This window comes from Mus caroli, unplaced genomic scaffold (assembly GCF_978045245.1).
Source record: "Mus caroli unplaced genomic scaffold, Mus_caroli_1 scaffold_12, whole genome shotgun sequence".
NCBI lineage: Eukaryota > Metazoa > Chordata > Mammalia > Rodentia > Muridae > Mus > Mus caroli.
Window position 1 is genome coordinate 1,535,910 of NW_028227267.1, and position 21,179 is coordinate 1,557,088.

Here is a 21,179-nt window from a genome sequence, read left to right on the forward strand (position 1 = left end):
CTGGACATGTGGTCTAGGTTTAAGTAAAGAGTCAGAAGTAAGTATAGCCAAGCAGTTCCAGTCAAGGTGTGGTCTACCCAGGACTGTCTCTTCTGCAATGTAGTCTGACAATAATTGGTTAGCACTGTGCAGAGGATCTCTCTGGCTTTGTTGGCTAACTCAGGTTTTTGTGTTCTTCCAGCAGGAATTTCTAATTTGTTGGGATGCATTGTTTCAATAGTCTGACAGCCAAAGTGAACAAAGTACATGTGTTTAGCATATTCCCATTCTTGCTAGGGAAGCAGGTTACATTTTTCTCAGCTATAAAATGGGCATTACAATAATAGCTATGTGTGCAAACATACCTTTCCCCCATCCATGTCCCATTCCCTAAGGTTAGATCATTTTTACTAAGGCATCAAGTGAAGGAGCTTTCTGTGAAACTGGTCTAGAACATATGGCACAGTCAGCATCAATACAAAAGTTCCTTTTAAGCAGAACACAGGAATGTGAAAGGCAGTACAGGTCATTTGATGGCAAAGATGGAGACTTCATAAATTGGGTATATTATAAAAATTCTAGCAGGTTTAGATGCTAAGAACCTTGTACTGGCCTTTCTCATTTGATTTTCATAGAACCCCATCTGAAACAGTATATTAGTTCAGAAACTGAGAAGGAAATACACAGTCTCCTAAAACCTCAGGAAGAAATTATGTCTACAGACACTTTCATTTTAGTCCTGTGACACTCCTTTCTGACTTCTGACCTTCAGAACCATGAGATTTAAAAGATTGAAGCCACTGAGCATGTAGTTGTGTGACAGCAGTGACATGAAGCAACCACCTAAGAGGCTTGTATGCAGGTCAGTCAAGGCAAGCTCTTCAGTCCTGTAATACTGGAGTCTACCTATTTTCCCCCAAGAGAAGTACATATTCATTTAGATCTCTGCCTGGATCATCAACACTGGGACAGACTGGACAGAAGTCAGGAGTTCACTGCCATTGACTGTGGTCCCAGAGTCCTAATGATGATCCATCACCCTCAGACTGCATTCCTCAGCTCTAACTAAAGGTCAGACATTGCAGCCTTAAAATTCAAAGATCATATACTTACATAGGTGTATGAATTATACCTTTGAACCTTTCTCATGATCCATCAGCCTGTAGCTAGCTCAGAATTCTCCAGAGTGTCCATATCAGTGTTACTCTGAATACTGATTAATCAGGTGATCATAATTGTATGTTCTAAAGGGAAGAGGAGAAAAGGATTTGGAATTGTTTGTTTAAGCATATGCTCAAAAATGGTATATTCAGTGTTTTCCATGGAATGTTTTAAGCAAAAGCTCCCAGCTCTGAGTACATTTGGGTCCCTAAACTCCTTCACTTTCCATGCAACAAGGCTAGCTGGCCATTCTCCTCAAGTTCTCTTCCAGCTCTTATCCTTCTACATGGCAGGGCACTTGACACACATGTCTTGTTGCTAAAGGTGGAGATAATTGTACATGGGGATCAAACACTACCAAAACAGAATTGACAGCAGAATTTCATAGAACACAGCCTCTCCACCCATCTCCACGTGCAGATCTCCATGGGCAGACCACCATATGAAGGACCTTCACCTTCCACAGATCATTCTAGAAGTTGGACACATTCTTACTTATTTACCTCATTCTGGGACGGAAAGTTATGGCTACACTCTGACAGCACTCAGGTGACACATAGAGAAAGCATGGCATTGTTCATGGAAACATATACAAGATGGCTGTGAAGGAACAGAGAAGTTGCTGAGGGGGACAGATGCCATGCACAAAGGCAGAGAGATGGCCCCTTAGAGAGGAAAGACTCTGTATACAGCGGGGACAGATGACAGCAGTAGATGAGGTAAAGACTGGCTACATCAGTGCTATGCCTTCCATATAGGACACTAGAGAATTTATGGAATAGTTTAGTCACTAAAGAGACAACTGGCCTCATGGGTGTGTGTGTTCATATTGAAACTTTTAGAAGGCAGAAAGAATTAGTTATGTGGGACATAGCAATGGTCTGTTCTGGAAGTGGTAGTGCAAAAAACAGAATGGAAGGAGCTAGCCTACTGTGGGAAATGCCATCCTGGGTAGGTGGTCATGGGCTGCATAAGGAAGACAGCTGAGCAAGTTACAGAAGTAAGGCAGTAAGTGGTGTTCTTCCATAGCCTTTACTTCAGTTCCCGACTCAAGGTCCCTGCCCAATATCTCTTCATAATGGACAGTGGTTAGAACAAGTAAGGCTAACAAATACTTCCATCCACAATTGCTTCTGGTTGTACTGCTGTATCAGAGTAGAAAACCAAATTATAACAGCTGATTACACACATAGGGCAAACGACCCCAAACAGAGGAAAGAAGAGAGGCCAGGCAAGACTACAGATGCTTAACCAGAAACAGTAGAAGGTAAATGTGAAGAGAAACCTGGAAACAGAAAGAAGCAAACCACTGATGTCAAAGTGCATAAAGAAGGAAGCAAGCACTGGTGATCACAGGGACATAAGGAGAAACAATACAGGGTAATATCACAGAAATCAAATAAGGAAAGATGGCTGTGGAGGATTGGCTAGGTCAAGGGTAGCAATATGGTACAATGAACCAAGGCCAGAAATAGGTAACAAAGAATTACACCCAAAACCAGCTGCTGTGGACAATTTAAGGTAGCCTCATATCCCATACCTGGACTCAAAGCAAAAGCATATTCCTATAACATGCTTATAGAACTAAAATTCTCACTACAGAGTCCCAGAAAGGAAAGGCCAGTACTGGGAGGAAGGAATGTGAGAACTTGTGTGTTCCCCTATAGCCTGTGGCAAAGAACAGTGCAGTTTACAGATGTACAACAATAAACAAGAAAAGCTCCCAGAGCTTAAGAGAGAGGCAGAACTCCAAGGTCAAGTTCTTTCCAGTAGCCATATGGAAGGTACCCATTATATGCAGATATAGTCATAAATGTAGATAAACACACATACAAGTTTCTTATTTAGTTATCTATGTGATTGACTGAAAGACTGGAGTGATGAGTGGTTTGTAGCTTCCCTCTGAGTGCTAGACATAAAAAATTAACATTTCTCTGTGCTCAGACCATCCTTGACTCTTGGATCCAGTGGCCTGGGAGACAACCCACATCTAACCACTGATCCAGCTTCCTGACTGATCTGAGAAAATCTCACTGGGATGCTTTTACTCCATGAGAAGCTCCTCCCATTGTAATCTTAGAAACAGTTACTCGATGCTGAAAATAGATTTATATTCTCATTCTAGAGTCAGGACTTCCAAGATGAAGTTGCCCTGTAAAGCACTACCCTAAGTTACACCATAGTGAGGTTGGCTCAAATGAAATTCTTAAGTCCTAATGTCGATCATGAGTGTATAGACCAGGGTCTTTTCTCCCCTGAGCATAAAAAGTCATGGAGATTTTTATTATGTCTTTGGATTTCATCACCCCTGATGCCAACAAGCTCCAGTGCAGATGGTGCAACCAAGAAAACGAAGCATGTGCTGGGACCCAGAGAGCAATGTTCCTGGCAGGGAGCACAGCAGCCCCTTCAACCCTTCCAGAAACTGATGCCCCTTTGATGACATCAACATCCCCTTTCATTTGCATTCACACCTCAGCCATGCTTCCATTGTGCGAGCTTCTCACTGTCATACCGAATACCTCAGCTGACTAATGTCTCCTGCTTCTCAGGGACTGACACCATTCTTAAGATGACCTTAGATGGACTGTCTTACCCATTTTCATGAGATTGTCATAAGGTGGGGCCCACGTAAATGTACTCAGTTCCTATGGGAAGAGACTGATCAAGACAGATGGCATGATTAAAGGTCATGGTATCCTCAGATGAACTCCAGAGGCAGGAGCAAAGCTCAGCAATCTAGATTCCCAAGCCAGGAACCAGCCCTAACCTCAGGACCCTGTTTTGTCACTTCCTCTCCCACTGCTACCTTACTCAGTTGATAGTCAGCCATGTGACCTGTGAGAAGGAAGTCTGCATAGAGAAACAAAGAACAGGCACATAAGGTAGAAAAAGAGATATTAGGAGCAAGAAAGTGGATGCTGACTACATTTCATGCTCCTCTGCAGAGTCTCAGGAACACTGCTAGCTGGGGCATGGCATCAATCTTTCTATCACCATGGGAGAGGAAATAAAGAAATGTGTACAAGCATGCATACATGTGCTCATGCATGTGTTTGTGCAAGTATGAGTATATGGGTAAACCCATGTTCCTGAATAATTTGAGTCCACAAGTGCTGTGGAATCCCTGATACTGGGGCAGGGAGAGGAGCATCTCTTCAATGCTGCTGAAGAGGACTTTGAATGAAACAAGAAGAAATTCTGAACTTCTGAGATGATGCTGACAGGAGGATCTCAGAATAAAGCATTAAGGAATGGCTAGTTGGCCCACTTCAGAAGGGAAAGGAGAAACTGCTGCCAGAGAAAAGGACTAGTTATAAGACACTCCCCCAATAAAAGCAAAGACTATCTCAAGCAGGTACCTCCAGGATTGAAGCCTAAGTGACTAGTCCTATGCAAGTCAGACTCTTGGGGAAATTCCTGAGGGAGTGAGGGAAGCAGGCTGGGGCCAGGTAAAGGAAAGCAGTGGTTTGGGGTGAACATCCTAGGCTGGTCACCAGATAGCTCTGAAGTGATATGCACTCAGACAGTTCCACACATAGCCAAGGGAGCAGAGCCATGCTACGGAAGAATCTGCCAGTCTGCAGCCTAGCTCCCAGATACAGGCAGATGCCACAGCAGGTGCAGGAGCCTAGGGTAAGGGTCTGGGAACTATCTAAACAGCTCCCATTTCCATCAGTTTCTCCCTTTTACAGGAGCCACACTCCATACCTATCCCAGAGCTGGAATTCTCCCATGTATCTGAGATCTCGCTTTATTTACTCCCTTCTACTCTACTGAACCATACCTCTGACTTTCTGCATTGTTAAGCTTCATGGCCTTTATGTGTGCTGGTGTCTTTGGATCATTTGTTATTTCCGTGGCTAGGCATGCACAAGTGTGTTTCCTTTACAGCAGCTCAGTCTGTTCTGCTGTTATTACACTTTAGTAACTTCTTTAATGAAGCAATTCTGTTTCCCTGGAGAATTCATCCTAAAGTCAAGGAGCAAGAAGTCTATTAGACATGTTCTGTGACCTGAGTATGTACAGCTCCACCACTCCACTGCATGTATGGTTGCCAATATGACTCCCTGTTCATTCCTACTTCTCTCTGACCATGACCCCATTTAGGGAAGCACCCAGAAATTCCCAACCCTATGAGGGAGGCACCACTCATATGGGAGAAAGAAGGAACTTTATTTTTGTCTGGCACAGCAGTTCAAAGCATGCAAACTAAAAACGACTGCATGGTTCAAATAAACTCTACTACAGAAATCCTGATTTACTGATTTCCACTGACTTGGAAACAATTCATTTACATATTTTTGCATGTACTATCTATCATACCACATTTTTAGCCTCCAGATTGTCTTAAGGAAAAAAAAAACTTAAGTAGACTCATCCCTCTGTAACTATAGATTAAAAATATTTGAAATAAAATTATATTGCTATAGAATATGTACACAGTTCTTTCTTCAATTACCCCCTAAAGCAATACAAGGTTATGACTCTACATAGAAACCTATGGTATGTATTGTCAGTAATCTAGACATAGTTAAAGTATTTAAGATACATATAGTTATAGCCAAATTATATATGGATTTTCATAATGGTTTTGAGATGTGTTCAAGTATCTGGTGTACCTGAGGAAGTCCTGGACACAATCCTCTAAGAATACAGTGAGAAAGCACAACAGATTTCTACAGCCAATTAAAACTTAACAGGGATCTATTATTTTGATCTGAAATTATCTCTGTGGTGTCTAATTCTGTTATGAAAGCATGTATCCTACATCCATGTTTCATGTCTCTCATAACTTTGATATAGATACTGTCTATATTGGCATGAGAATCATAGATATAAAATAAGACCCTGATAAGGCTGAGTGGGCCCTCACAGTGCAGCATGTAAGATCACCCTCCCCAGAGTCATTAGAAGCTCACACACTTTAATAAACACTATTGTTAAGATCCAATCCAAATCGTAGAGTTAATTTATTCACTCAAAATTATATTTCCACTGACTAAATTTTCAAGAATTCAAAATAACTACATATAAAATGTTTAGTTTTACTCATTTATTAAGATATAAAAAAGACTATGAAAGAAATTGCCATATTATAAATAAATATAATTCAAAAGACATAAATTTAATACTGAAAATAATTTTAGAATAAAACAGTCACTCCCTTTCCTCGTGGAAGTGGGTGCTAAGTCTGAGACCGTCAAGGATGAACTGAGCTCCAGATGCGAACACATAAAATATGAATCACATTAAGAAAATTATCTTCTGGAATAAGAGGATACAGGCTAATGAGTGACTGCTAGCTATCTACTTTTGCACAGCAAATACCTATCCATTAATCTCAGCTTCCTAAACTCCCACAGCTATGATCTCAGTTTCTGTGGCTTAGTTTGCCTAAACTCTTTCCTTATTTAGGTCCCATAAAGCCAAAATGCAAGGTTTAGCTGGGCTACAGACTCATCTGATATCTGAGCTCTCTCTGGGCTGGCAATATGGCACTCTTTGCAACTGTGAACCTGAAGTTACTATTCCCATACTGGCAACTAGCTAAGGAGCAAGTATCAGCTTCAGCTCCCACTCAAGGCTGCCTGTTGAAGGCAGTCGTCTGCAGAGCAGAGCAGTTTGATCTTCAAGTCACTGGAGCAAACTTCTGACTCTGAATTCATATAAAATAATTTATGTTATATACATAAAATACTCAAGGAGGACACTGTGTTCTGATGCCCAGGCATTACCTAAAGCAGAGTGTGGACAAACAAGCAGGTGGTGATTCATCTATGATGTCACATGGCTGAGATGTTCTGAGGAACTATTGCAGGAAAAGGATCTAGAGAAACCCTCTGTGTTCTGATACAGAATGATCTGAACTTCATCCTTGAAGGACGAACAGGAAATGTTAAATGTTGTATTTGTAGAGAGTGTATTCTACAAAACATGCATCATTCAGAGGGCATCATTAAGTGGACCAAGATGAATACAAACAGAGTGACCTAACAGATGCATGACTCCTACTTATGTCTGACATCTCACTTTATGTGATGACTGCGAAAAGCAAGGCCTGTGCCCACTGGGATAGCCTGTCCTTACATGCCACTAACAGGGAAAACAAAGAGAGTTGCCTCATTAGACATTCCCCCCCCCCCCAAAGAAACATCTGACCCAATAATAATGTTTCCCTCAAAGGAGATAAATCCCTCTCCTACAGTTGGCTAGTTTTCTCTAAAATTTAAATGTCTATTGTGTTCTTTCATCAGATAGGTTTATCCATTGACTGAACAGTTTTCTTAGTGACCTTTGATCCAAACATTATGAATGAAATACTTCCATGTTCAATTTGTCTAAATTCTCCATTTATGACCATGGTCATGACATGACCCCAAGAGAACTGTGATGGAATTCTCAAACATGACAATGTCTAGCCACTCTATTTAGATGAAATCTGTCCTCAGTTCATATCCTCACTATCAGAGTTGTTTAAATTACTTGATGACATTTGCATTTCTGCTGGTGGCAGAGCTGGGCTGGGAGGAGGTGAGTGTAAGGTGACAGAAAGTTCACTGTTTCCAAAAGAACATGGGTACCAATTGGTCTCTACATGGTAATCTTTGAGTACCCATTACTGGCTAGTAGCAGTAATATAAAAATCCTATTAAATAATGTCTATCAAAGTGAGGTTATGCTACAGAAATGAAGGGCAGAAAACAGCTCCAGGGTCATTGAGATGGTTCAGGTGTCCTTTCAAGCCTAATGACCTGAGTGACTGGAGTTTGGTCATGAGAAACCTGTGGAGATGAGAGAACCAACTCCCCTAAATTGTCAAGTTGTTCTCTTACATCCACATTCATATCCTGACATGCACAAACAATAGAAACTCCTTCCCTGAAAAGTTCACAATTACACAATCAGCACTCCAAACTAAAATCCAAGAACTAGAAAGAGGATTACACACTTAAAACTCTTGAAAAATCTAAGAGAATTCTATGTTCTAGTCTCTATTTTAAACTAATAACAAAAGATCGGTCTTTAAATATAATATGAAGTATCTAGAATTGACACAAGTAGAAATAGAAACAACAAATAGATCACCTGGTTTGAAGAAGGGGAAGAAGAGGATGGGAAAGAAGAGGAGGGGAAGAAAGAGGAGGAAGAGGAGAAAAAGGAGAAGGAGGAGGAAGAGGAGGTAGCAGAAGCCAACACAAGAACCAATGAGAGAATTTTGTAAAAATTTGAAGCATTTTCTGTTTCAAAAGTCATCCTTAAATAAATAATTTAGGAGAAAAATTCCTTTTAGTATAATTCCCATGGCTCTTAGAGCATAGAAAATGACAACACTTTCTAATCACGGTGTAACTAATATCTATTTCACATTTAAAAGCTCACAGTGAAGATAAAGGTCATTGGAAAAATTGAAATTGATGCAATAATAAGAAACATAGTGTTTGTTTGTTTATTTGGTTTTTAAACAGTCCTAATTATCTGCACCCAGAGCTGATCCTGTGCCATAGCATACCCAAATATAACCAGAAAAGAGCTGGTCTCCTGGCAGTTCTGAAACACCTGTGAGCAGAGGTAAGATCAATACTTCTGCTCTGAGGGACCTGTCAGAAGCCCTCAGGACACAGGAAACTAGGAGCAGCCTAGGACAGGATCCCTCCAGTTTCTGTCTGCACCCCAGAGCTGACCCTGTGCCACAGCTCTTCATACTCATATTCCTCCCAGAGAGAACTGGTCTCCCAGGAGTACTGACACACAGGCTTTCAGGAGGGACTAGCAACAATCAGAAACAGCAAGAACAGCTGTTACCAGAGATAACCAGATAGTGAGAGGCAAGGGCACGAACATAAGCAACAGAAACCAAGGCTACTTGGCATCATCAGAACCCAGTTCTCCCACCACAATGAGCACTGGATACCCCAAAACAACAGAAAAGCAAGACTTTGACTTAAAAATCACATCTAATGATAATGATAGAGGACTTTAAGAAGGACAGAAGTGAGCAGAGAAAGGAGGGATGGGATAGGGGGTTTTCTGAAGGGAAACCAGGAAAGGGCATAACATTTGAAATGTAAATTAAGAAAATATCTAATAAAGAGAGAGAGAGAGAGAGAGAGAGAGAGAGAGAGAGAGAGAGAGAGAAAGAGAAATACAGGAGGACACAGGTAAATGGGTAGAAGTCCTTAAAAATAGAAAAATCCCTCAAAGAATTATAGGAAAAAAAACAACCAAACACGTGAAGGAATTGAACAAAAACATACAGGATCTAACAATGAAAAACTTTCCTAACCTAAAGAAAGACATGCCCATAAACATACAAGAGAGCTACAGAACTTCAAATAGTTTGGATCAGAAAAGAAATTCCTCCCATTACATAATAGTCAAAACACCAAATGCACATAAACAAAGAAAGAATATTAAAAGCAGTAAGGGAAAAAAGGTCAAGCAACATATAAAGGTAGACTTATCACAACTACACCAGATTTCTCACCAGAGACTACGAAAGCTAGAAGATCCTGGGCACATGCCATACAGACCCTAAGAGAACACAAATGCCAGCCCAGGCTACTATACCTACCAAAACTCACAATAACCGTAGATGGAGAAACCAAGGTATTTCATGATAAAACCAAATTTACACAATATCTTTCCACAAATCCATCCCTACAAAGGATAATAGACAGAAACACCAACACAAGGAGGGAAACTTCACCCTAGAAAAAGCAAGAAAGTAATCTTCTTTCAACAAACCCAAAAGAAGAAAGCCATACAATCATAAAAAAATAATATCAAAAATAACAGGAAGCAACAATCACTATCCCTTAATATCTCTTAACATCAATGGACTCAATTCCCCAATAAAAAGACATAGAATAATAGACTACATATAATCAGAGTTCAGCATTTTTCTGCATATAGGAAATGCACCTCAGTGACAAAGACAGACAATACCTCAGAGTAAAGGACTGGAAAACAACTTTCTAAGCAAATGGACCCAAGAAACAAGCTGGAATAGCCATTCTAATATTGAATAAAATCGACTGTCAGCCAAAAGGATCAAAAAAGATAAGGAAGGACAGTTCATATTCATCAAAGGAAATTCCTACCAAGAAGAACTCTCAATTCTGAAGATCTATGCTCCAAATGCAAGGGCAACCACATTCATAAAAGAAACTTTACTAAAGCTCAAAGCACACATTACACCACACACAGTAATAGTGGGAGACTTCAACACCCACTCTCTTCAATGAACAGATCATGGAAACACAAACTAAACAGATACACATTGAAACTAACAGAAGTTATGGACCAAATGGTTTTTAATAGTAGAACATTTCATCCTAAAACAAAAGAATATACCTTCTTCTCAGAACCTCATGGTACCTTCTCCAAAACTGACAATATAATCAGTCACAAAAATTTTCTTAACAGATACAAGAAGATTGAGATAATCCCATGCATTCTTCAGACCACTAAGGATTAAGGGTGGTCTTCAATAGCAAAAACACCAACAGAAAGCCACATATACATATAAGCTGAACAATTCCCCACTCAATGATAACTTTGTCAAGAATGAAATAAACAAATTAAAGGGTTTAGAATTTAATGAAAATGAAGTCACAATATACCCAAACTTATGGGACACAATTAAAGCAGTACTAAAAAGAAAACCCATAGCTCCGAGTGCCTCCAAAAGGAAACTGGGGAGAGCATACAGTAGCAGCTTAACAGCACACCTGAAAATTCTAGAACATACAAGAAAATACACCCAACAGGACTAGATAGCAGTAAATAATCAAACTCAGGGCTGAAATCAACCAAGTAGGAACAAAAATAATTATACAAAGAATCAACAAAACCAGGAGCTGGTTCTTTGAGAAAATCAGCAAAATAGATAGACACTTAGCCAGTCCATACAGAGGGCACAGAGACAGCATTCAAATTAACAAAATCAGAAATGAAAAGGGAGATATAACATTAGAAATTGAGGAAATTTAAAAAATATCCATCAGATCCTACTACAAAAGCCTATACTCAACAAAACTTGAAAATCTGGATGAAATGGACAATTTTCTAGACAGATACCAGGTACCAAAGTTAAATCTGCATCAGATAAACCATTTAAATAGTCCCATAACCTCTAAAGAAATAGAGGCAGTCATTAAAATCTCCCTACTTAAAAAAAAAAGCATGAGTTTAATGCAGAATTCTATCAGACCTTCAACAAAGATCCAATACTAATATTCTTCCAACAATTCCACAAAAGAGGAACAGAAGGAACACTACTCAATTCATTATATGAAGCCACAGTTATGCTGTTTTTTCTACCTTGGAGATGGAATGTTTTCTATCTAATCAGGAACTTGTCACAATTTACCTTCATAGAGGACTTTAGAAGAGATTTTATTCTACTTCAATCATGTTTAATATTCCAAATAGATTTTAAAAACTGGTTGAGTGCATATTACTTTTAGCTTCATAAGATATCATGTATACTTAAGAAATATTTAACTATTATTATAAATTTCCACTATGTTCTTAGCAGCCTTATTTATAATAGCCAAAAGCTGGAATGAACCCAGATGTCCCTCAACAGAGGAATGGATACCGGAAATGTGGTACATTTACACAATAGAGTAATACTCAGCTATTAAAAACGATGAATTCATGAAATTCTTAGGCAAGTGGATGGAACTAGAAAATATCATCCTGAGTGAGGTAACCCAATCACAAAATAACACACATGGTATATACTCACTGATAAGTAGATATTGTCCTAGAAGCTTGAAATACACAAGATACAATTCACAGACCACATGAAGCCCAAGAAGAAGGAAGACCAAAATGTAGATACGTTAGTCCTTCTTAGAAAGGGGAACAAAATACCTATGGGAGGAGATACAGAGACAAAGTGTGGAGCAGAGACTGAAGAAAAGGCCATCCAGAGACTGCAACACCTGGGGATCCATCCCATATACAACCACCAAACACAGACAGTATTGTGGCTACCAACAAGTGCTTGCTGACAGGAGCCCAATATAGCTTTATCTTGAAATGCTCTGCCAAATGCAGAGGTGGATGCTCTCAGCCAACCACTGGACTGAGCATAGGGTTCCCAATGGAGGAACTAGAAAAGCACCCAAGGAGCTGAAGGGGTTTGCAGCCCTGTAGGAGGAACAAAAATACGAATCAACCAGTAATCCTAGATCTTCCAGGGACTAAACCACCAACCAAAGAGTACATATGGAGGGTCCCATGGCTACAGCTGCATATGTAGTAAAGGATGGCTTTGTTGGACATCGGAATAGAGACTCTTGGTCCTGTGAAGGCTTGATGCCCCAGTACAGGGGAATGCCAGGACAGGGAAGTGGGAGTGAGTTGGTTGGTGAACAGGGGTAGAGGATAGGGGATGGGGGGTTTTCTGAGGGGAAGAGACGAACAGGGATAACATTTGAAATGTAAATAAAGAAAATAATAAAAAAATAAATAATTATATTGATGACTTTAAGATGTCAATACTGAATTGTATATTTTAAAATAAATTGTACTAGTTTAGTAAAAATTAAAAAAAAATAGTCCTAATGATTGCATCTCATGCCCTATGTGTCAGGCAATTGCTCTACCATATATGAAAGCTATTTCATATTCTATTTTCAAATAGAAAAATATGTGGCTTTCATATAATACCATTTATAAACACCCTAGAGAAAGATCCTTTCAATATAATTCAATAAAAAAAAGTATGATACCTAGAAACAACAGACTGCTCAAGAAAACATTTCACTAGCCACCTTGGTCTAAGAGAAAGACTTGTAAGATAACTCAGTTTATACACAAGTCCATATATAGTATATTAAGATTTTAATGAATGCCTGAAGAACGGTAATTATGGTCAAAGATTCCAAAGAGAGACCAATGAAAGAATCAATTGCTCATGTCATACACAAAATCTTGCTGTACCAACTGTCATAGGTCATACAAAGCATGATATGTTTCTCAGTGATTGAAAATGCCTAAAGAAATAAAATTCAGCCCATTCACAGAAATGTAGTTTGACTCAAGGAAATTCAATTTAATCATGGATCAGTTAAGAGAAATAGTCCAATAAATGTTACCAGATATCTGAAGAGTTAGAAGTGTATTGCTGCCTCATTCTGTGTTTTGAAACTAACTTTAAGTGGCTAAAACTCTAACTTTAAAACATTATAAAAGATCATTAAAAATAATTTCTGTCTTCACCAGGAGCTGATCCTGTGCCACAGTGCTCCATACCCAAGTACAGTCAGGAGACAGTGGGTTTCCCAGGAGTGCCAACAGACCTGTGAGCACAGGTAAGACCACCACTTCTGCTCAAATTTCTGGCCCAGGAGGGACTCACCCAGAGCCAGCTGGACACAGGAACCAAGGTACAGCCGAGGACAAGATCCTTCCAGTTTCCATCTGCACCTGGAGCTGACTCTGTGCCATATTGTCCTAAGCTGATCCTCTGCCACAGCTCTCCATACCCAAATACCACAAGGAGAGAGCTGGTCTCCAGCAGTGCTGTTAAGCTTGTGAGCTCAGGAAAGACCACCACTTCTGCTCTGAGGGACCTGCCTGAAGACCTCAGGACACAGTAACCAAGGAACAGCTGAGGACAGAATCCTTCCAGTTTCTGTCTGTATCCTGGAGCTGACGCTGTGCCATAGCTCTCCATACTTATATTATTCCCAGAGAGAACTGGTCTCCCAAGAATTCTGACAGGCTTACAGGAGGGACAAGCAACAGTCAGAAACACCAAAGCTAACACCAAAGATAACCAGATGGTGAGAGGCAAAGGCAAGAACATAAGCAACAGAAATCAAGGTTACTTGGCATCAAGAGAACCCATTTCTCCCACTACAGCGAGCCTTGGGTGCACCAACACACCAGAAAAACAAGACTCAGATTTAAAATTGCATATTATGATGATGATAGAGGACTTTAAGAAGGACATAAGAGACTCCCTTAAAGAAATACAGGAGAACACAAGTAAACAGGTAGAAGTCCTTAAGGAGGAAACACAAAAATAAGTTAAAGAATAACAGGAAAACACAACCAAACAGGTGAAGGAATTGAGCAAAACCATACAGGATCTAACAGTGGAAATAGAAACAATAAAGAAACCACAAAAAGAGACAACCCTGGATATAGAAAACCTAGGAAAGAGATCAGGAATCATAGACGCAAGTATCACCAACAGAATACAAGAGATAGAAGAGACAATCTCAGGTGCAGATGACACCATAGAAAACATTGACACAACAGTCAAAGAAAATGCAAAATTCAAAAAGCTCCTAACCCAAAACATCCAGGAAATCCAGTACACAATGAGAAGATCAAACCTAAGGATAATAGGTACAGAAGAGAGTGAAGATTCTCAATTTAAAGGACCAGTAAATATCTTCAACAAAATTGTAGAAGAAAATTTCACTAACCTAAAGAAATACATGCGTATAAACACATAGGAAGTCTACAAAACACCAAATAGATTGGACCAGAAAAGAAATTCCTCTCACCACATAATAGTCAAAACACAAAATACACTTAAACAAAGAAAGTATATTAAAATCACTAAAGGGAAAATGTCAAGTACCATATAAAGTTAGACCTATCAGAATTACTCCAGATTTCTCTTCAGAGACTGTGAAAGCTTGAAGAACCTGGGCAGATATTTTACAGACCTTAAGAGAACACAAATGCCAGTCCAGGCTACTATATCCAGTAAAATTCTCAATTACCATAGATAGGAAAACCAAGATATTCCATGACAAAACCAAATTTACACAATATCTTTCCACACATCCAGCCCTACAGGGGATTAATAGATGGAAAACTCCAACAGAAGGAGGGAAACTCCAAAAAAAGCAATAAATTAATGTTCTTTTAACAAACCCAAAAGAAGATAGCCACAGAAACATAATCCGAACTCTAACAACCAAAATAACAGGAAACAACACTAACTTTCCCTTAATATCTCTTACTATTAATGGACTCAATTCCCCCAATAAAAAGACAGAGAATAACAGACTGAATATGTAAACGGGACCCTGCATTTTGCTGCATATAGGAAATGCACCTCAGTAACAAAGACAGACACTACCTCAGAGTGAAATGCTGGGAAAAAATTTCCAAGCAAATGGTCCCAAGAATCAAGCTGGAGTAGCCATTCTAATATTGAATAAAATCAACTTTCAACCCAAATTTATCAGAAAGAATAAGGAAGGACACTTGATACTTATCAAAAGAAAAATCTACCAAGACAAACTCTCAATTCTGAAGATCTATGATCCAAATGTGAGGCATCCACATTGATAAAGGAAACTTTACTAAAACTTATAACATACATTGCACCCTCCACAATAACAGTGGGAGAGTTCAACACCCTACTCTCATCAATGGACAGTTTATGGAAACAGAAACTAAACAGAGACACAGCGAAACTAATAGAATTTATGGACCAAATGGATTTAACATGTATGTATAGAGCATTTCATCCTAAAATAATTATACATATGGTATGTACTCACTGATAAGTCAATATTAGACCAAGAGTGTGAAATACCCATGATACAACTCATGGACCACATGAAGCTCAAGAGGAAAGAAGCTCAATGGGGAACAAAATAATCAAGGGAAGTAGAGGGTGGGAGGGGCTTGGGATAAAGAGGAGTGGGGAGGGGGAGGGGAAGAATTAGGTATGCAGTTACATCTACAGGGAGCAGGAGAAATGCAGAGGCCCTTTGTACATACTTCAGGAACTTCAAGAGAAGCATTACCAAGGTGAGAAGATCTGGGCTACCAGGCTGTTCCAGGCTGCATCACTCTGTAAGAAAACACAATCAGCTAGCAGCTTCTGTCCCCATATACAATAGTATATTAGGTTACTAAGTAAGTATATTTTGATGACTATTTAGTGCATTGAGAAACAGTCTCAATGGATTAAGCATACATAAGGAACAAAGGCTTAACTAGAGCAGAGTAGTGAGGCTGTGATGTGACGATATGTATACAGAAGGACCAAGGTGTTACAATAGCTTTCTCTGAATACCAGATGAAGTAATTCTAGAGCTTAATGGTGAACTCAGGAATGAAGGTTCTTAAAGAATGAAAAAAAAGATTATTGTCAAAGAACACTGTATATGCCTTTTAGGGTAGAAGGACACCTTTGCCTAAATGATATCCTCTGCACAAGCTCAGAGGAACACACGGGGTCTGGGGACACTAGCTACCCTGGTCTCTAAATGGAGTTTCCCAGAAACCCATTTTTCTGGGTGTGGCTGCTTTCTTATAATCCCTCACCTTTTCATAACTTCCTGCTCAACTCTGCCCATGTCTACCTTTCTACCATTAAAAATCTGGATGTGCCAAAGCAATTGCAGCTCAGGGCTAGAAGGACCTCTGGCCACAGGTAGTCATGGCAGGCATTGTGCTTCTGCCCAGATGCTGATGTGGCAGAAACTCACAGATGCTCCCATTAGAACAAAGAAGCACCTGTCTACCAAATCCACATTCCTGTCCTTATTTGTTTGCTTACTGGTTTTCAGCCCTTGGTAGACACCAGGCAAGTGCACTATCATTGAACTATATCCCTAGCCCTAACTGCATTTTTCAAGTTATTTTTACTTTAGTGGTTTGTCTTCATTTTTGGCATTATCATTACCTTCTCAACTTTATTACATTTATTCATTTGTTCTGTATGTGTGTGAGCATGTACATGTTTAATGGTATGAGTGTGGCAGCCAACAGACTTGTCCTCTCCCTCCACCATGCAGGTCCTGGGGATCAAATTCAGGTTGTTGGACTTGATGACATGTACTTTTACCTGCTCAGTCACGTTGACAACCCCATTTTTTATATTATTTTGAGAAAGGGTTTCACTAAAGTGTCTAGGTTGGTCTGATCTCCTTCATCTGTAGTCTACTGTGAGTTTGGACTACTAATCTTTCTACCTTACTCTTCTAAATAGTTGTGATTATAAGTGCAGGCCAGTACACCTGGTTTAAAAATCTAAACCTCTGAGTTCTTGCATGTGTGTGGGTGTATGAAAATGATTTTTTAGATATAGTCATATTCCTTATCCTTAATTTATAAGTGGTCCATAACAAAGGACCATAGATACGAATCAGGCAAGATGTCCAGGTGAAGAGTCATCTTGAGTTACTTAGGTCAGCTGCGGTCATCCCAGGGATTTATAAGTGAAAAAGAAAGGAGAGATTCCTCAGAGCCAAGCCAAAGACCACGGGCTGCAAGGAAAGAAAGCATTTTCCACCATCATCCAGAAGGAGCTTTACAGAGCTTGTCATCTGAGCATTTTGAGAGCTCCCAGTCTTCCCTGAAAGCCATTATCAGCTTGTTTAAACACAGGAGTACCAAGAGTCTCTCAACGACTCTCAGTTTTCACTTGTGATTTACCACTAAAGGGAAGAATATAACCTGATAGGTGCAAACATCTGGATAATGAGCATAAAGATCAAGCCCTCAATGTGTGGTGATGCTCACATATCATCTTAGCATTCCAGGGACCAGGCAGAAGAACAGGCAGTTTAAAGCCAATCTGGATGGTACAGCAAGTTTAAGACTAACCTAAGTAACTTAGGAGATCTTACGACAAATAAGGAAATGTAAAAGACCTGGGGATAGAGCTCAGTGATAAAGTGGTGACATGGTGGACTTGCGGCTTCAGGTTCAGTCCCCAGGCCTGAAGAAAAATCTTGGAAAATCCCTTTTCTTTGAAAACTGGAGTCTGCTTAACTGAGAAAGGCAATAATGGCACCCAAAATAATAATAGTAATAACATCAATGGTGTCCACCGCCAGAGGGAGTGAATGCAATGTACAACAGATTGCTCCCCTTGGGCAATGATATTGGCGTTTTTACAGCTTGTTGCTAATAGTGAGCAAAGGTGAAGTACAAAGATAACAGACAGTGCTCTCTACAGTGGGCAACCTCAATGTTCAGCTCTTCATTAGATGGCTGGTCTGTCTCTCACCTGACAGAACTAGGTTCAAGACAACATTTCCCAAACTGAGGCACAACCCCCAAGCATTTGCCAGGAATTTACAAAGTACACAGGAAAATAGACACTTTGGTCTTTAAAGATTTTCAGGAAGCTCAGACTGAATGGCAAAAATGCACATTAAAATGGTCAAGAGACAGAAAGTTTTGGAATCCAGAAAATTTGTTTCTGAGAAGAAAGGACAACTGATGGCTTTGGAGAGAGAGGAGAAGGCAGACCAGCAGATGACAGCAAAGGACAGTGTGTACCAGGTGAAATGGGTGACAGGAGGGACCACACAGGTGTGGAGGGAGGTGTGAGCTCAGATTCCAGAGAGAAAGCATTGAGGATAACCCCAAAGACAGCAGTTAAACAGATGGAGGAAGGCAGAGAGTAGGTGGTCAGAACAGAGGCAGGGGCAGAGTTAGTTCTTGATTTGAGTGCTAGGAAGTAAAAGAAGGTCACAGAAGTGCAAAAAGGTGGCTATATAATTGGTCCCCAAAGCAAAGAAAGAATCAAATGGAACTGGAAATCATGTAGATGTCACCATGACTGCTAAGCAAGCTGTTTCAGCTGACACAGAACAAAGCATGCAATGAGTCTTCATTCATTAAATCTGCTCTCAGCCACTTTTGTGGCTTCCCATATGCATGGCCCATTTCTGAAACCAGGTCAGTGTGCTTAGAAATGCAGTATATCACGTAAAAAATTCCCAGCAAGATCTACCTGACATTTGTCAGAAATTGGCATTTTGACAACAAAGCTCTAGGACCATGCAAGTGTCCCAAGCTGGAGACCACCCCCAAGGACAGATTGCAGAGCCAAACTTAAACTCATTGAGAAAGAACCTAACTTACTTTTCCTGCTTGGTAATAGACCATTGTTTAGTCCCACAACCCCAACTTGCAGTGGGATATTTAACTTTCTCGAAAACAGAGTCAGTATCAGTTTTTTTATGCAGATATTTGTCTACAGACATCATATCTGTGCAAAAGGCTTTTGGAAGATGTACAAAGGCATTTCAAATTAATGGACTCAATCTAAAGAATATTAATTTTATCTTTTAGCTAAACACTTGGCCTGTAGGGAAATCTTAACTCAAAACAATACACTGGCAAGATTTTTCTGCACAAATGTTAATCTTAGTAATGAATTATAATGATGAGGGAAAGGGAATTAGATCCCTTCAAGTAAAATGTCATAATTTGATTTCAATATTTTTCCATTTCAAAAATTACCTTAGTTCTTTAAACAACACACACACACACACACACACACACACACACACATACACACACACACACACACACACATACACACACTCCCTTCCACGACAGGAGAACTGGGAAAGCACAGACTAGGGGATCCTTAAGGCTTTCTAGATAGCTAGCCTAACCACATTGCTGAGTTTCAGTTTCAGTGAGAACCCTCATCTCAAAAACTAAGATGAGGAGTGATTGAGGAAAACCCCTGATGTCTGCTTCTGTGGTCCACATACACATACACGTACACACACCCACACATGTCCAGACTCAGAGGTACACAACATAAGCACAGCTCTGATACTAGGTACATATTCATAAGCTGGAAAGTATTAGTATTAATTCAAGGGAAGTAAGGATAAAGTACTGAGTTCCTGTAGAAGGCCGGGCAACAGGCCTGCTAGATTACAACAGACCCTGTGTTTACACCAGCAAACCTCCTTAAAGCTTATTTGTCCTGATGTTATCCTGCATTCAGATATGAGTGGCAAAGTCTGGGAGATAATTCTGGGTGAACAATGATGCCCTCTCTCCTCTGTACACTTAGGTACACATTCTAGGTTATGTGTAAAATGCTCTACTTTTCTCTTTAAAATGACCCAACCTATGTATCGACAAGGGCTTGCACCATGTACACTGTATGACACTTCTGTTCATTTTCTCTAAAAACTCGAAAATAAGTTTCTGAGTTGTGCAATAATGAACTTTATCCTCCTGGAGAAATTAAACCAGGTATTCTTAAGTGCAGGTAAATGGAAAACCGGGTTTTGTTTGTTTGTTTGTTTTTAAAAAACAAAACAAACCAAAAAAATAAACCCAAACAAACAACAGGACAATCTTTGTCAGGCATACTTCCCCCCCTCCCCTCGAATAGAGATTAAGGTTTCTACAGTGGACTGGTATGAAGGTCACCAAACCAATGTTGCAATCTTAAAGTGACATTAACAGCAGTCATGCCTGGTGGCGGTAGCTTAGGACCAAACCAGGTTACTCCATTCCCAGAGGCCATTATCCAGGAGTGCAAATGAACATGTCAAAATACTCTTTAGATTAGGACAATTTTCTTCTTTAATTAAAACATATCCAAATAGCATAATTAAAAATTATGTGGAAGCCGGGCGTGGTGGCGCACGCCTTTAATCCCAGCACTCGGGAGGCAGAGGCAGGCGGATTTCTGAGTTCGAGGCCAGCCTGGTCTACAAAGTGAGTTCCAGGACAGCCAGGGCTATACAGAGAAACCCTGTCTCGAAAAACCAAAAAAAAAAAAAAAAAAAAATTATGTGGTATTCCATAACCCTAAGGAATATCTTCAAGACAAATCTGACCGATGGAGAGACAGCTGCCACTTGAGTGTTCAGTATCCACCTGCTCACAATGTTTAAGCTTCCCTGTAGTTTCTACTGGAAAAAAAATTTACTTTTGGGGGGAAGGAGCCAAAGCCAGGAGCCACCTGACCTACCTTTAGCTTTCTAAGTGAAAATGTTAAGGGAGCTCTGGGGATACGAGACCTCTGCTTGTCTTCTCTCTCTCGTGACCAGAGAGTCTCATTGGCAGCTTACAGGCTCATGCAGAGCAATCAGCTCTCACTCAGAATGGCTGTGCTGGGCTCTCTGTCCCTGCTGCATAGGAAACTCTCTGCAAGTTGGTAAGGGGTGTCAGACTCCAGCACCTGAATCTGAAACAGACTTTGAAATACCAGCTTCATTTGGTACTTGTACAAGTTCCAGGTTTATGAAGGTGGGGAAAGCTGGGAACTTTGTTTT

At 40.0% G+C, this 21,179-nt stretch overlaps 1 protein-coding gene across 19 annotated transcripts in view; it reads right to left on the reverse strand.

Annotated features, from left to right (window-relative positions):
- Positions 1–21,179, reverse strand: part of Thrb (thyroid hormone receptor beta) — a 405,974-nt gene that overhangs the window by 345,581 nt on the left and 39,214 nt on the right. For 5 of the 19 annotated variants that reach the window (XM_029469084.2, XM_029469081.2, XM_085828347.1 and 2 more), the window contains exon 2: positions 15,910–15,982. The exons of 7 other annotated variants lie outside the window; for them this stretch is intronic. The gene's annotated coding sequence lies outside the window, so the exon portion shown is untranslated. Of the gene's footprint in view, positions 1–1,092; positions 1,224–15,909; positions 15,983–21,179 lie in introns of all 19 variants that reach the window. 7 more of the 19 variants (XM_029469085.2, XM_085828342.1, XM_021181161.3 and 4 more) reach the window with 3 other exon arrangements.